The sequence below is a fragment of the Panthera onca genome, chromosome C1, assembly GCF_046562875.1.
Source record: "Panthera onca isolate mPanOnc1 chromosome C1, mPanOnc1 haplotype 2, whole genome shotgun sequence".
Classification (NCBI taxonomy): domain Eukaryota; kingdom Metazoa; phylum Chordata; class Mammalia; order Carnivora; family Felidae; genus Panthera; species Panthera onca.
In genome coordinates, this window is record NC_138346.1 from 123,738,676 (window position 1) to 123,755,441 (window position 16,766).

General features: G+C 40.2%; 1 protein-coding gene across 3 annotated transcripts in view; it reads left to right on the plus strand.

Moving 5' to 3' along the window:
* The first annotated feature begins 2,655 nt into the window (after window positions 1-2,655).
* The window catches only part of DENND2C (DENN domain containing 2C), a 90,406-nt gene continuing 76,295 nt past the window's right edge, over window positions 2,656-16,766 (plus strand). For all 3 annotated transcript variants that reach the window (XM_060625428.3, XM_060625430.3, XM_060625431.3), the window contains exon 1: window positions 2,656-2,758. The gene's annotated coding sequence lies outside the window, so the exon portion shown is untranslated. The remainder of the gene's footprint in view (window positions 2,759-16,766) is intronic.

Below are 16,766 nucleotides of genomic sequence, written 5' to 3' on the forward strand. Positions count from 1 at the left end.
TTATTTTCACTTTATGAAGTAGAAAATGTTATCTTCATTTTGGAGAAGATGAGTAAACTGAAGTTAGTGAAGTTAATAGCCTGCATAAGGACACATCTATTGAGAGGTAGCAATGGGGACGTAGGTTTGTGTGACCCTAGAGTCGCTATGACTTACAGGTGAAACATTTGGTAGTATTTTTTGCCCTGCCTTATTAACAATTGATAATAGTTAATAATACATATTATTATTAACATAATAACTATTAAGTCAAGGCAAAAATACGAGCAAGTGACTTGTTATTGGGAGAATGTAGGCTTAAAAATTTTTTTTTTGATGTTTATTTATATTTGAAGGAGAAAGAAACAGAGCATGAGCTGGAAGGGGTAGAAAGAGAGGGAGACACAGAATCCAAAGCAGGCTCCAGGCTCTGAGCTGTCAGCAAAGAACCCAGTGAGGGGCTCGAACTCAAGAGAGGTGAGATCAGGACCTGAGCCAAAGTTGGATGCCCAACCCACTGAGCCACCCAGGAGCCCCAGGGAGAAATACAGGCTTTGGGTTTACAGAATGAACTTTGCTTGAGGCACTTAGACCATTGAAAAGTCCTTTTGACGGGATACAACTGGAGACTAATGCTCTTAGACAAAAACAGGTGTCGTCCAATATAGAAAATATGTACCTATGAGCTATTACACTTAGGTAGAATTTATCTTATCCAAAGATGATCAGTTTTAAGGACATAATTGTCAATAAAGTTATAGCCAGCTGTCATTGTACATTTTAAATAACTTTTTAGGAACCTATCTGTTACTCAAGGCCAGGTAGAATTCCAATTAGCTAAACTATCCTTCTACATGTACAACTGTGTTGCCATCTGGTGGCTGGGCTGATAGTTCATTTAACTTATTAAATAAACAATTACTGATGAACTGCTCAAGTATCAGGTAGTATTCTAGGCAGCAAAGGTGTAAAGAATAAGATTTCATTCCTACTCTCCTGTTGTTCACAGTGTGAAATGATAGAGTGAGTGGATACAAATGTGAAAAAGAACATTTTGTGAAACACCTCAGGAAGTAATGACTTCTCAAATGGAAAAACAAAAATAAAGGCAAATTCCTGCATGTTTCCACATTCTACACAGGTAGCTATAAGCATGGGTGTGATCCTGACAGCGTGTTTATACTAGCCCTAGTATAAGAATCCTCTCCCTGGTTTCTGAAGTTGAACTTCTGTTTGCTGAGTATTTATAAGTCCCTTAGAGAACCTGATTTTATTTCTACCTTGTCCTCTATATTGTCAAAATAATAGAGATTGCTAAATTAAACATTCTATTCTCAGATTTAAAAGGCATTAACTACCATTAGTTATATCTCCAGATCACCCATGAGAGGGCAGTAGAATACATACATGTTAATTCATTTATTACAGACATAGAAACCATGCCAGATTTGGAATTCAATCTGCCTCATTTTGCCACATAATCTTCCTGAATGTAAAGTTTGAACTCTGAAATCAATTTGAATTTTGAAATAAAATTTAAAACCACACTATTCTAGCTTAAAATTTCATCTTAGACAGTTGTTTGAGAAGTTTTCTAAATATAGAAGTATGGAGGTGGGGTTGAGGGGGGTACTCCATAAAGATCACTGCTCAAAATTTACTGCAAAATATATTGACGTTTTTTTCCTCAGTGAAACACGATTTTTAAAAATGTCTTGTCATTACTCTCCCTCCTCCCCCCCCCCCCCCCCCCCCCCATTATAGAAGGCAATTCCTGTTTCATTGTCCACAACTCATGGTTTCACAACGGTGTGGGATATGCGGCTTTTACTGCTTTGGCTAAATTGGCTTGTGACAGTCATCTGCGATGTGTAACCAAACACCTCTTTCTGGCAGTCTTCTATTTTGGTACCTCTCTGTGAACAGATGTGGGAAGATTTTGGTCAAACCCAAGAGGCTCTGGTGGGGAGCGGTGGGGTGGGGTGGGGTGGAATGGGGCGGGACGAGGTGGGGTGGGGTGGTTGGCGAGTGCCTGGGAAACAGGCTCAACTCATCCTGACTCGCAGCCTTGGTGAAACTGGGCTGCTGCTCGCAGTAGGCACAGCGCCATGCACATACCTGAGTGTGAGCGTGTTGCAGGCGTAGTGCTTAGGCATGTGTGTCACAACAGGGCGTGGGGGCCGACCTCAGGCACTGGGAGTATCAAAGGCGCCTTGCTCTGGGATTTCAAACCTCAGGTGTTCGGAGCGTTTTTTGCATCTGTGTACGTTTCAAGTTGGCACTGGACTGCAATGGCAAGAGATAATTTTATGGCTTCCTTGAGTGAGGTTTCATTTGGATTCCTCGATTAAACTAGGTGGCCGTGAAGAGTCAACCTTCATGCAAATTCAGGTCCATCGCCGTGGGGTCAGTAGGACCGCAGGCACGGCTACTGCAATGGGGCTTTGGCTTGAGATCTCGGCCGGCGTCCGGGCGCGTAAGGTCCGCGGGACAAAGTTCTGGCCCCCGGGCGGACTGGAACGCGGGCGGTTCCCCGCTCGACGGTTCCCGGGCGGTGCCGGGGGCGGGCCGGAGCGTGAAGGGTGGGAAGAGGAGCCAATAAGCACCCGGCTTTTCCGGGCGGGGTGGGGCCGCGGCCGGGCGGGGCGGGGCCTTCGACTGGGCCTGCGGGGGCGGGGCGCAGCCGACCCCGAGTGCTAGCGCCGAGAGCTGGCGCCTCCGCGGAGAGAGCGAGAACCTCGCAACCCGGCCGTGGGGGCGACGTGGAGGTCGAAGGCAGGTAGGTGCGGGGCGATCCTGGGCGGGCTCTAAGGCGGGTGCCTCGGTCCCTCGAGGCGGTGCGTGTCGCATGCTGGGCGTCGGAAGCGGGGCAGCGGGGCTGGCAGTGCGGGAGTCGGGACGCGCGGAGGTGTCGGCCGGGCCCCGCAGTCTGGGCGCCTCCCCTGCCCGGAGGGACACGCGAGGGTCGGACCCGAGCCGGACGACGACTGGCGTCGGGAGCCCGGCTGGTGGGCCGCGGTGGCTGTGGCGGAGCCTGGCGAGGCGTCTCTCCGCCGCTCACCTCGGGCCCGAGACCAGGGGTCGGGGGCGCTCGGCAGTCTTAGGGACGGGAGAGGGAGCGCGCCATCCAGGAGGAAACGCGGGGCTGTCGCCGGGACTGGCCGGCGAGTTTGAACGTCCACAGGCTGAGACCGTGGACTTTTAAACATTTGTGTGTGTTTCGATTCTTAACAGAATCTGAGGAGCACAATATTGAAAGTCGTCAAGTAGGATTTTGATTTTAAAATCGGACAGTGGGACATCTAAGAACTTTTGAGTAACTAGTATAGCAGAGGATGATTAGATTGTGAGTCAAGGGCTGGAGTCTCCGCCAGGACCCACATAACACATGTGATACCTCAGTCAAAACTGTGAAACTGGGACGCTCGCGCCCAGGGGTGTTGAGAGCCAAAGGAGATGAGTGAGAGTCGTCTGTAAATGTTCCGTACTGTAATTGATGCATCAGCAGCATGCATGTTCTGTAAAGAAACTACTAAACGCCAGACACATAGTAGGCACTATGTAAATCTTTACCCCGAGGCTAATGATTCACCTCCAGTGTTTTAGATAAAAGTCTTAAATCTTTGTTTTCTGCGTAAATTGTTTAAGCTCCTTTTTTTTTTTTTTTTTTTTTTTTTTTTTTTTTCCCCCAGAATCGCCATTGCTTGAAGTGTGGTCCATTTTTAACTGATTAATAAATTTTTCCAGAATAGCACATATTATCTATACATTGTTACTGAATTATTTATCATGAAGTTAGGTAGCAATCGAATACATAATTTACTTTTTTGCTTTAGGTAAGTAGTTCTAGTTTAAGTTACCTGGTAAAGTAAGCTGGGAGTATGGCTTCAAATCAAGACTTTCATTTGCTTTTTTAAGATTTAAGTCCTTCAAAACAAAATTACTATGTAGCTGTATTTTTTTGTACATTTATTATAGACACTTGCGTTCTTTTCCATGGATATGTGAATGTATAAGGGGTTTTAGGGGGAGAACGGAAATAAAAAAAGGGAATAGCAATTTGTTACCATCAGACTTACTGAGGATATTTGTAGGTGGTTCTGAAGTAGTTTCCCAGGTAGAAACCTGGAAATATAGTAATTGTGCCTCTTGGCCTTTCATTAGGGTTTTTTTTAATATTGAGTATGGCAATAGATTTTTTAAAATGCAGATATAAAGGAAGAATATTATTTTTTTTTGATGTGACAATAGACAGTTTTCTAAACCTGGAAATTATATTTTAAATGATCTGTAGCGTGTCTTATAGACAAGAATTTTAGACCACTGGAGACTAAAAGCAAATCAGATGGAGTAGAGGGAAGGTTCCCAGTGAATATAATTTGTGTGTTGCTTTAAAAGTTTTATGTTTCAGCAGTTCAGTGGAAGATAGGTGTTTTGAAACTACTTAAAACAATTTTAAATGTTTAAATATGTACTGTCTATATAAATTTTGCTGTGATTTGTAATTTGTTGATTTTGGAGGTCTGAAGCCTTACTGTCACATTATTTATTGAGCACTTGCTATATTACAGGGCACCGTTTTAGCACTTACATTGTATTTGGGTATGAGAAGAATATAATTCCTTCCTTCTAGGAGATTGCACTCTACCAAGTGGGCTAAATTAAGTAGTAAGAAAGCTGTTTTTAAAACTGATGATAACATCAGTCAGCATTTATTGGGACCTACTTTGAGCCAGGCAGTGTTCTAAATTCTTTACGTGCATTACTTATTTAATCCTTAAAACAGCACCATGAGGGGTGTCATTATTTTGGTCTCCTCACTGAAAGACATAGAGGTTGAGTAACGCCCCTGTCAAACAGCCTAGGCAGCAAAGCTAGCATTCGAGCCAGACAGTTAGACTCCAGAAATCCTGATCTCAACCTCTGCATTATACTGAGTTTCAAATTCTGTGAGTGGAATACAAATCAAATCCAATGTGTATTTAAAAGAGAGTTCTCTGTAAAGAACTTCTTCAAAAAAGAAGCAAAGAGAGAGAAAGAAACTGGTATTGCAAGATGTAGATGAAAGCTTGTCCAAGCTACAGTTTAATTATACTTTGTATATAAGACCATTTTCCCCCCACCCTGGTGAATGACTCGGGATTCTTTTTGTTTCTAAACTCTCAGTCACTCAGTTACTACAATTATGGTATTATCTTAATAATAGAACAGGTGATTATTTTTCAACAAGGAGTTTAAAATATCTGTTCTCAGACCAAAAGTGAAATGTTAGATTTAAGAAAAAAAAAAAAAAATGCTTCCCTGCCTTCAAAAAGCTTATAACCAGAGATGGATGGGTGGCTCGGTCGGTTAAATGACTGACTCTTGATTTTGGCTCAGATCATGATCCCAGGATCTTGGGATTGAGACCTGAGTCCGGCTCCGCACTGCACGTGGAGCCTGGTTAAGATTCTCTCTCTCCCCCTCTGCCCTGTCCCCTGCTTGCACTCTCTTTCTCTCTCTAAAATTAAAAAAAAAAAAATGTTTCAAAAAGCATATAAGCAGACATGTAAATAAGTCCCTACAATTTCAGTGTGATAAGAGTTATAACAGAGATTGAGACAGAATTTAGTGGGAATAGTGATGAGGGAAAATAATTCTGTGTGTGATAGGGAGGAAGATTAGAGAGAAGATACCATATTTGAATTTGGCTTTGCAGGATGAATAGCAGTTAACTGAGTTGAGGAAGGAATTAGAAGATATGGATGAAAACAAGAATATTATGTGGAAGTTTATGGTATGTGTGAGGGATGTATTGTAGTTTATTGCCTAAAGATGAGAGTGTATGAAGATGAGAGGCTGGGCTAAAGGGGATGGTGCCTGGAACCAAGCTGGAAAAAGAAAATTGCTGAGTTTGATTATGGTGGCATTAGGGTCGCTGAAATTGCTAGAAATGAGGTGAGTGTGGGGTTTCAGTGACTCTCCTTGGGAATAACGAAGACTTGTCCGGTTTGGCAAAGTGTTTCACTATAGAATATGGTGTTAAAAGCTGTTTTAATACTTTGAAGTACAAGACGTGTCCTAAAACAACATACAGATTTAGCTAAATAAAAAGTTAGGACTCAGAAAAAAGAAGTTGGCTGGTGCCACGCAGTGGAGAGTTTCTGTATCATGTTAGGGACTTTGGACTCGATTCTAAAGACAATGGAGAGCCAGCGAAAGATGGTAGGTAATTAGGAAAGATAATATGGTGGTACGGTGTGGAGGCTGGATGGGATGGAGAGAGGCAGAAGATAAAGAGATAAGTTAGAAGGCTTAACGCTATTGAAATCGTCCAGATAAGAGAGGTTAGGGCCTGGAGTGGGGAAATCGTAATAGAGAAGAGGAGAGGACATGTCAAGATGTAGAATTTACAGGGGCCTCAAAAGTGATTGGCTTTGAAGGTGAACAGAAAAAGTAAATGGCTTAGTTTCTTAGTTTGGGAAACCGTGGGTAGAAGAACTTGTTTTATTTTTTAATGTGAGAGGAAGATCACTGTTTCAGTGTTGAACACGTTGAGTTTGAAGTGTGTCTGTCTGGAGCATTCAGGTAGAGATGTCGGGTCGGGAGGATCCAGAGCCCAGGAGGGAGGCTGAGATTGGTGATCCAGATTTCAGAATTAGCCAGTAAGTGGTATTTGAAGCCTTAAGAGCAGAGGAAATTGCTCAGGGAGAGCATGTGGAATTAGAAGAGAAGAGGGCCAGGGATAAATGGTGTCCTTTGCAGGAGCGAAAGATTGATTGATTGATGATAATTTCGTGTTAGACATTGTGATTATAAATCAGTACGATGGGTTTTAATGGGTTTTAAACCAACTTTTGTGCCCCAGTGAATCCTGTTCTTTTAAAATTTTATTTGAGGGGCGCCTGGGTGGCTCAGTCGGTTAAGCGTCCGACTTCAGCTCAGGTCACGATCTCGCGGTATGTGAGTTCGAGCCCCGCGTCGGGCTTTGTGCTGACTGCTCAGAGCCTGGAGCCTGCTTCTGATTCTGTGTCTTCCTCTCTCTCTGCCCCTCCCCCGTTCATGCTCTGTCTCTCTCTGTCTCAAAAATAAATAAACGTTAAAAAAAAAAATTTAAAAATAAAATTTTATTTGAAAGGGGAATGCCAGCTGGCGCAGTTGGTAGAGCATACGATACGATTCTTGATCTCAGGGTTGTGAGTTTGGGCCCCATGTTGGGTGTAGAGATTTACTTCAAAATAAAATCTTAAAAACATAAAATAGTAAAATAAAATCTTATTCAGAGTCACTCATTTATTCCAGAAGTGTATTGCCTGAGGTATTATTGGAGTTCCTGTTTGTTAAAGCAAACAAACAAACAAATGAAACAACTTTATAGCAAATTCACAGCCATACAAGAATGTAGACCTTCTAGTTTTATTACAGAATTCTTTTTCCTCCTCTGTACTTTCTATTTCTGTGCATATATTGCCAATTTAGCTTGAGTCAAACCTATGAAAGCATATGACTATACCCTCACTCAAGTGTTAGCTCTTGGAAGTCAGAGAAAGTGCTTTTTTTTCCGAAGAGATCTTCACTTCCCATAAATATGGATTATTAATAAATGTTTGTTGGTTGATTCATCTTCATAACCAACCTTACTCAATTTTGGCTCCAAGTGGCTTAGCCATCTCCAAAATTCATATTCATCCCCAAAGAATGAAGGTTTGCCATCACTGAGGAAACTCAAAAGAATGTGGTATGGCTTTGAAAGCATTTTCAAAAATGGACTTTCGAAAATATTTTCCTAATTTGTAGTATCATTAGAATAAACGTATGGTCTCTTAAGGGAGAAGGTGGCAAACTTTCTCTGTAAAGGGCTAGAATGGTAAATACTAGACTTTGTGGGCCATATGTCTCTGTCACAGCTACGTGATTCTGCTATAAAAAACCATGGACAATACTTCAACGAATGAGCATGGGCTCTGTTCCAATTAAAGTTTATTTATGGTCACTAAAATCTGAATTTCATATAATTTTCACATGTCACAGAATATTATACTTCTTTGATTATTTTTTCAACCATTTAAAAATGTAAAAACCAGGCTTTGTTCAGAGGCCATACAGAAACAGGTGATGGGCCACATTTGGTTGATCCTGTCATAAGGAGTGTTTTTTTAAGTACTTAGATTTGTAACTTTAGTTTTACTTATTTTTAACTTTTTTAAAATGTTTATTTATTTTTGAGAGAGAGGAGACAGAGTACGGGTGGGGGAGGGGCAGAGAGAGAGGGAGACACAGAATCCCAAGCAGGCTCCAGGCTCCGAAATGTCAGCACAGAGCCCACGAACTGCGACATCATGACCTGAGCTGATGTCAGCCACCTAACCAACAGAGCCACCCAGGCGCCCTTGTAAGTTTAGTTTTAAAAAAAGTTCTTCAGGGGTGCCTGGGTGGCTCAGTCGGTTAAGCTTCCAACTTCGGCTCAGGTCATGATCTCATGGTTCGTGAGTTCGAGCCCCACATCGGGCTCTGTGCTCAGAGCCTAGAGCCTGCTTCGGATTCTGTGTCCCCCTCTCTCTCTGCCCCTCTCTTGCTTGTGCTGTCTCTCTCTCTCTCTTTCTCTCTCTCAAGAATAAATGAAACGCTAAAAAAATTTTTTTAAATAAACAAAAAAAATAAAAAATAAAAATAAAAATAGTTCTTCAGAGTTATACCTCCTGCTTTTAAATTCTAATACATTTCTTGAAACCCATGAAAATTTTAAGTTCATCCTCCTTTTCTTTCATAGAATAGGTGGAAAATATTCCCCTTATTGTTTTAGAACCTGAGACACAGAGAAGTGGATTAACTTGGACAATGTCAGGATCAAAAATACGTTTGAAAATATTTTCAGTATTCAGTGCTTCTTACTAAATTAATAAAATGGTGATCTGTTTGCCTCAGTGAAAGTGGGGATTTTGAAAACTGGGTGAAATAAAAGACCAAAACTTGAAGGATTATCCTGCACTGGTTCCAAGAGGGTTAGACAGGATAGAATCTTTGATCTTTTTCCTCTCTGACTTAAATAAATAATTTTTATCCTAAAGAAAAGAAAACACGCAATTTTTCTTCACTTCATGGGCATTAGAACGGGTTGTGAGATTGAAAGATTAAGAAACTGATGGTGAGGTAAGAGAAGGAAATGTAAAGGACTTACTTCTTCACATCTAGCTATCCCAGATGTTTCTCTTATACCCCCTGTTTTTGAAAAGGAAATTCAATATTTTTATCCTTATAAGTCTTAGATTCCTGGGTAGCAGCCTGAGAATGGACTCTTTAGCATTCGACTTAGGCAGTATTAATCCACTTATATTAGTTAAAGTTTATTATTTATGCTCTATTTTTTTAAAGTTAGATTTCTTGGGGTGCCTGGGTGGCTCAGTTGGTTAAGCGTCCGACTTCAGCTCAGGTCATGATCTCACGGTACGTGAGTTTGAGCCCCGTGTCGGGCTCTGTGCTGACAGCTCAGAGCCTGGAGCCTGCTTCGGATTCTGTGTCTCCCTCTCTCTGCCCCTCCCCTGTTCATGCTCTGTCTCTCTCTGGCTCAGAAAGAAAGAAAGAAAGAAAGGAAGGAAGGAAGGAAGGAAGGAAGGAAGGAAAGAAGGAAGAAAGATAGATTAAAAAAAATAAAGTTAGATTTCTGACTTTGGAAGTGTTTACAGCAGTGATAAATGTTTACAACAGAGGACATGGAAGAAAATTATTAATTTTCCTTCAAAGTTAGAAATGGCATACGTGTGGATTTTTTTGTGTGGATGTTATTTTTTTTTAATTTTTTAATTTTTATTTATTTTTGAGAGAGAAAGAGACAGAGCACAAGCAGAAGAGAGACAGAGAGAAAGAGAGAGGGAAACACAGAATCTGAAAAAGGTTTCAGGCTCTCAGAAGTCAGCACAGAGCCTGACATGGGGCTGGAACTCAAGAACCGTGAGACCATGACCTGAGCTGAAGTCAGATGCTTAACCGACTGAGCCACTCAGGCACCCCATGTGTGGATGTTAAATTTTAGGACAGATTGCGGTGTGTGTGTGTGTGTGTGTGTGTGTGTGTGTATTATTCTTGCAGCTACTTACTTAAAAGAGATGTGCTTTTTGTCTACCAAAGTAAAAAAACAAAAAACACCAGCTATCTAGAATATGTTTTAATTGGTTACTTAGCAATATGAAGCATAGTTTTATATTTAAATTTTTTAATGTTTATTTATTTATTTTGAGAGAGAGAGAGCCAAGGAGGGGGAGAGAGAACCCCAAACAGGCTCCACGTTGTCAGCACAGAGCTGGACACAGGCCTTGAACTCACAAACTGTGAGATCATGACCTGAACCTAAATCAAGAGTCAAACGCTTAACCCACTGAGCCACCCAGGCGCCCCGATGTTTAAATATTTAGCTGTATTCTTTGGTACTCTGATTATTTAAGAGTCTGTTAAGGCCGATGATAATAGGACCTTCTGGAAGGAAATGACACAGCCGGCTCTACAACAGCATTCACTCAAACTGTCTTTTCCCTGGTCCCTACTTAAACTGGAAGGGGTAACATGGAACAGAAGAGGAACGTTATGTGAACTAAAGTAATGGCCCATTTGAGCGTGATCATAGCGCAGGGTTATCATCACCCAGTTCATTTAGATTAGCAGAATTCAAGGTCAAGCAAAATGTAGCAGAACTGTATTGGCCTCTGGTGAAAATGGTGAGATGCTGTCTAACCAAGTCTTATTTGTGAACTTTGAATGTGTTCCTAAAGTGTAGTATTCTTAAGAGTTCAGTGATAATGATAATTTAAGAGAAAATGAGATCCATTTGTCCTTAGAATTTATTACTTAGCTATTAGAAGAAGAAAGCATGAAGTAAAGAATACAGAAACATGTTCAATAGCTGCATTTGGATGTACAAAAATGTTGAGAAAATAGTGAATTGAGAAACAGTCTAAGACTTTTAATGAAGATTATTTAAAATATGGGTTTATCAAATGTGCAAAACCTGACTAAAATGACAGACTCTGTATTTGTATTAATGTTGCAAATGAAAGTTAAACATCTTTAAAATTAAAAAAGACTCTTGGAAACATAACATACTGGAATTTTCAGTAAACCTTTCCAAATATTTTCAAAGAAAAAAATGTAAAATGATCACAGTTTCCTTTTTATTCATGGACCTTTCCTGGAAAAGACTCATTATTGTTTTATTTCATTGTCTATCAGTGGCGGAAGAGAAAAATGGCTACATACATCTTGGAAAAAAGTATTCATCTAGAATTCATGGATGTTGTGTTTATGATTTTTGATGATATATCAGCTGAAAATTAAAACTTCACCTCTTAGTGATGACATACCCCCATTCTATGCCATTATGGGACATTTCATCATGCTGATGAGGTGGCTAGAGTGAGATACAGATATCACAGTCCAGAGTGATGGAATCACTGATATTATAAGTTGTACTATACTTTCAGTTTGTCAAGAAAATGACTTCTTGTGGCTTAGTTCTTCATTTACTCTGAAGAATGAGTCTATGACATTGCTTTACTTATCATCATTTTGTATTGTGACCAAATAATACATTTCTAAATTACAAAGTAGAAAGAATGTAGTACTATTTTTGCCATTCACATCAACTCATTGTTTCAAGGAGGATTTTCAACCCTGACCCAATTCAAAACAAAAGAATAAAAGACTCTAGTGATCCTGATAAGTACGTAGCATTGTCTTTGTGTTTTCCAGACTGGAATTAATTTATGAACAGGAAAAGTCACCCACTGCATTGCATTGGATCTTTGTTAATTGTATATTTTTTATACAATATTATATTATATTATATTATATTATATTATATTATATTATATTATATATAATTTATTTTATATTACTTATTTTGGAATTTTAAATGTTTTTGCATAATGGGAACATAATATTTGATGTTCACTTTATGTTTTACTTTATCATATGGTAATTCTTTTGTGAAACTTCTATTTCAGGTGTGTGTGTGTGTGCATGTGTTTGTGTGTGTATTATGACAAAACATGTATTTCTTGCCATGGGTTTGGTTAGGGCAGTTCATGAAACACTGGCCTAAGAAGGACTTGATTGAATAGGCAGTCCTCTCTCACTAAGCAGGCTAAAGAACCTTGGCAATTGTGTGTGTGTATGTTCTGTAAAACCAGACCGACATGCACTTCTGCTGTTCCTGCCGGTAGATTATCCCCTTTTGATTTTCCATTCGTTCCTCCCCAGAAAAATTACAATCACCTGCTGTATCTCCTCCTCTGTTGATGTTATATGTTCCTGTTTCCTTGTGTTTATTAATTTCCTCAAACCTAATTTCTCCCCACAAACATGCCTCTCCTTCACTCAGTGCCCGAGACTTCACTTTTGCCCTCATCATATCACCGGGTTCCTTGGCTCCACTGATCTTCCATTATTTACACCGAGAGGCAAGGCATTCCCCTGAGTGGAGAAAATGACTAGTTTTTCTATCTTTGGCACTAGTCTATTTTGTTCACTCTTGTGCCCAGCTTTAGGAGAGAGATGAAGAGTCACGTAGGCCAGACCCTCTATGAATCATGCTATCCAACTTCAATCAAATGTCCAGCCATTAATCTACTAACTATCCACTTTGTTGTTGAGTAGCTCTTAAAGATTTTATCCTCAAGTAGCCAGGCTTCTTCTCTAAAATGGCCGGGCTATTTTATTTTCGTAGATTACAGCCTGGTACACCATGAGCAAGATTTACTGACTTGGTATGAGAAAGTTTACCTTTCTTGGTCTGAGCCTTCATTACACTATACATACTTTCTTGTCTTTTTCCCAGTTCTGTAAGAGCTGCCATCCTTCTCAGACTCTTAAGCCTCTTTCTTCCATGAGACCTAACGTGCCTCAAACCTCTTCCATGTCTTCATCCTTTGTGGATCTTGTTTGTTTGTTTTGTTTGTTTGTTTTTGCTGCAATTTAAAAACACGTATAGGCTTTTTTCCCCAACTTTAAACTATTGTGTTTGAGGTTGCTTGCCCCCTTTTGTTTTTATTTTTTCTCACCAATTTTACAAAAAAATGTTGTATTCGTTTGCTCACTGATTGTCTTCATAAGCTGTAGCTAGCTGTTAGCTGTCCTTACCGTCCCTTTGACACCATTTATTTAATGCCCTGTCATCAAAAACAAGGACCTTTCTCAGTCGTTAGTCTCCTTACTTATAAAACACTGATGTGCCTCTTCCTTTTCTTTTTAGGACATTTTCCTCCCATCCTGTCTGTGATCCACATTCTCCTGGTTCTGTTAGCTCTCCCCAGTCTTGCCCATTCTTTATCTGGTTCTGTCTTTTCTTATCATTTACAGTTTCTAATCATGATTCATGTTCTCAAAGGTTTAGCCCCTACCTCTGCTTTTTGAAAAACTCTCTGCTTACCTCCCATTTGAGACTTTTGCTTTACTGGGATACAGAATAAAGTGATATAGTCATTGGCAAATACGTACATACATACATATATGCATAAATCATACATACATACAAACTCTCTGCTTAGGGAACCTGTAGATTCTTGCTTCTTTTTTTTCAATTTCACACCTATCTTAAACCTTCTTTACCCTCGGTTTTTCCATCTTTCACTTTACTCCCAGCAGATAATCGCCCTTGTTATCTCAAAGAGAAAAGAGCAGCCATCAGAGGAGAGGTTCATCAGCGTACGGCCCCTACACCTACATATATGCCTGCATCCTTACCTTTCTTTCCTCATTACCTTCTGTTCCCAGGGAAGCACTGTTCTTCTTCCTGACAAATGCTAATCCCTGCAGCTCCAGTTGGATGCCACACCCTGCCTCGCTCTTGGGGTTTGCTCTCAGACCTTTGTTTCTTCTCTACTGATTCCTTTCCACCACTGTTTAAACAAGCTTAGTTCTCCTCTGTCCAAAAAAAAAAAAAAAGGCTTTCCTGAGCCCCGTATTCCTGTTCAGCTATCACTCTGTTGTCCACTTGCCTCCCTGGATAAACCCCTTGAAAGGATTGGCTGCAGTTGCTGTTTGCATTCTTTTTTCCCCCCCACTTCTCACTTCACTGTGACCCCTGCCATGCCACTGAACCTGCACTTACCCAAGTTCTTATGACCTACAGACACTCAAATCTTTACCTTATTTGACCTTTTGATGGTGTATCTGTCAGTGTTGACCATTCTTTTCTGTTTAAGGATTCTCTTCCTTTGACTTCCACAACTCTACACACTCCTGGTATTTTCTTCCATCTTTTATCTACATTTATGACTTAAATTGCCATCTATGATAGAAGAGGACTGACCTAGAATGTCCTAGAACTGACCTGTTTTGGATTAGTAATATTTTTAGAGTGTATAATGCTTGATGCCAACAGAACGTGTTGACCTACAAAAGTCATTTAAAAAAATAAATTATGATTCTGTGGTGACAAAGGATGTGTGGCCTGGTATGGTAAGAAATAAATTAGTTTGTAAAGTTTGCACGGATACCACAGTGAGATGCTACAACGTAACAGAATGGCTAAAATCAAAAAGCCTAATAATCTAAGTCCTGGTGAGATGAAGGAGTGGCCAGAACTCATACACTACTAGGGAGGGTGTAAATTGGTACAACCCCCTTTGACAGGTCTTTGGCAGTGTCTGTTAAAGTGAAGTGTATGATCGACAGTAGCCAAACTATGGAAAGAGCCAAAATGTCCATCGATGGATGAATGGATAAAGAAGATGTGCTATACACACACACACACACACACACACACAAACACACACACACACACACAATGGAGTATTACTCGGCAATCAAAAAGAATGAAATATTGCCATTTGCAACTATGTGGGTGGAACTGGAGGGCATTATGCTACGTGAAATTAGTCAGAGAAAGACAAATATATGACTTCACTCATATGAGGACTTTAAGATACAAAACAGATGAACACAAGGGAAGGGAAGCAAAAATAATCTAAAAACAAGGAGGGGGACAAAATATAAGAGACTCTTAAATATAGAGGACAAACAGAGGGTTGTGGGAGGGAAGGATGGGCTAAATGGGTAAGGGACGTTAAGGAATCTACTCCTGAAATCATTGTTGCACTATATGCTAACTAACTTGGATGTAAATTAAAACATTAATTAATTAATTAAAAAAAATAAAGTGAAGTGTATGTCTGCCCTATAACCAGCAATTCTACTTCTAGGTAATACCCAAGAGATTTAAATAAGTGACTATATACATTAAAGACACATAGAAGAATGTTTATAAGAGCTTTCCTCATAATAGTCAAAATTGGGAACAAATGTTCATGTCTGTCAACAGGAGAATGAATTAATAAATGCTGGTGTTTCTATTAGATGGAATAATACTCAGCAAGGGGAAAAAAGAACCCCTACTGTTATATACAATAGCATGAATGAATCCTACAGATACTATTTTGCACAAAAGAAACCATACCAAAATAATACTACTGTATGATTTTGTTTAAATGAAATTCAAGAAAAGCCAAAACTAATCCGTGGATTGAAGTCAGATGGGTGATTCCTTCTGGGGGATGGTTACTGCCTGGAAAGGGACACTAAGGAACCTGAGGTGTGACGGGTGGTGGTTACACAGGGTATTCATATGTAAAAGTTCTTTGAGCTGTACACTTAGGATTAGTGGACTTTATGTGCTTTATATATGTTACACTAAAAAAAAGAAAAAAAATTTACACATCTTAGAACACTCTTGGCACATAATAAGTGCTCCAGAAGTATTTGGTCTGGTGCCTGGCTGGCTTAGTTGGTGCAACATGCGGCTCTTGATCTTGGGGTCATGAGCTTCAGCTTCACGTTGAGTGAAGAGATTACTTTAAAAAAAAAAAGAAAAATATTTGTTACGGTTGTTCTATTTGTCATAAATGCCTCTCAGTTTTGTTCTTTTGGTAGATGCTTTCTCATCTGTCAAATTTCATTTAATAATAAACTGCCTATAATTATATATAAATGTCCTGTAAGTGTGTTTGTATTTTATTTTCATGTGTATGATTTTCTAATGGGATATAGTATGGAGTGAAAGGTACATAGACTGGTTTCAGAGTATGGCTCTGTCACTTAACCACGTGGCTCTGCACCTCTGTTTTCTGTCTGTAAATGAGGACAATAATACCTGCCTGTGGCACAGAGTTTTTGCCAACTCTAATGTCCATTCTCTTAAGACACAGAAGTCAGTTTTTTGGCTGGGCACATTGCAGGATAAAAAGATGAATGATTGCGGTGCCTGGGTGGCTCAGTCGGTTAAGCGTCCGACTCTTGGTTTTGGCTCAGGTCATGACCTCGTGGTTTGTGGATTCGAGCCCCACATTGGACTCTGTGCTGACAGTGTGGAGCCTGTGTGGGATTCTCTCTCTCCCCACTCTCTCTACCCCTACCCAACTCGTGCTCTATCTCTCTCTTAAAATAAATAAACTTAAAAAAAAAAAAAAAGATTACTGATTATGTTCCCCAGTCTCACATGTATCTAGTACATGTGACTAAGTCCTGGTCAGTGGGCAATCAGCAAAAGCATTATATGAGACTTTCAGGAATGCTGCTTTAATAGAGCTGCCTTTTTTCCTTTCTACTTCCTGGAATGCACGTGTAATAGCTGGAACTCTAACAGCTCATATGAACTATGAAGTGATTGTGAAGATAGAAGCTATGCATTGGGGATGGCATAGCAGAAGCATTGGAGCTCAAGGACCTTGGGGCACCTTAGGCTGCTACTCATCTTCCTTCCTTCCTTTCTCCTCTCCTTCCTTCCTTCCTTGCTTCCTTCCTTCCTTCCTTCCTTCCTTCCT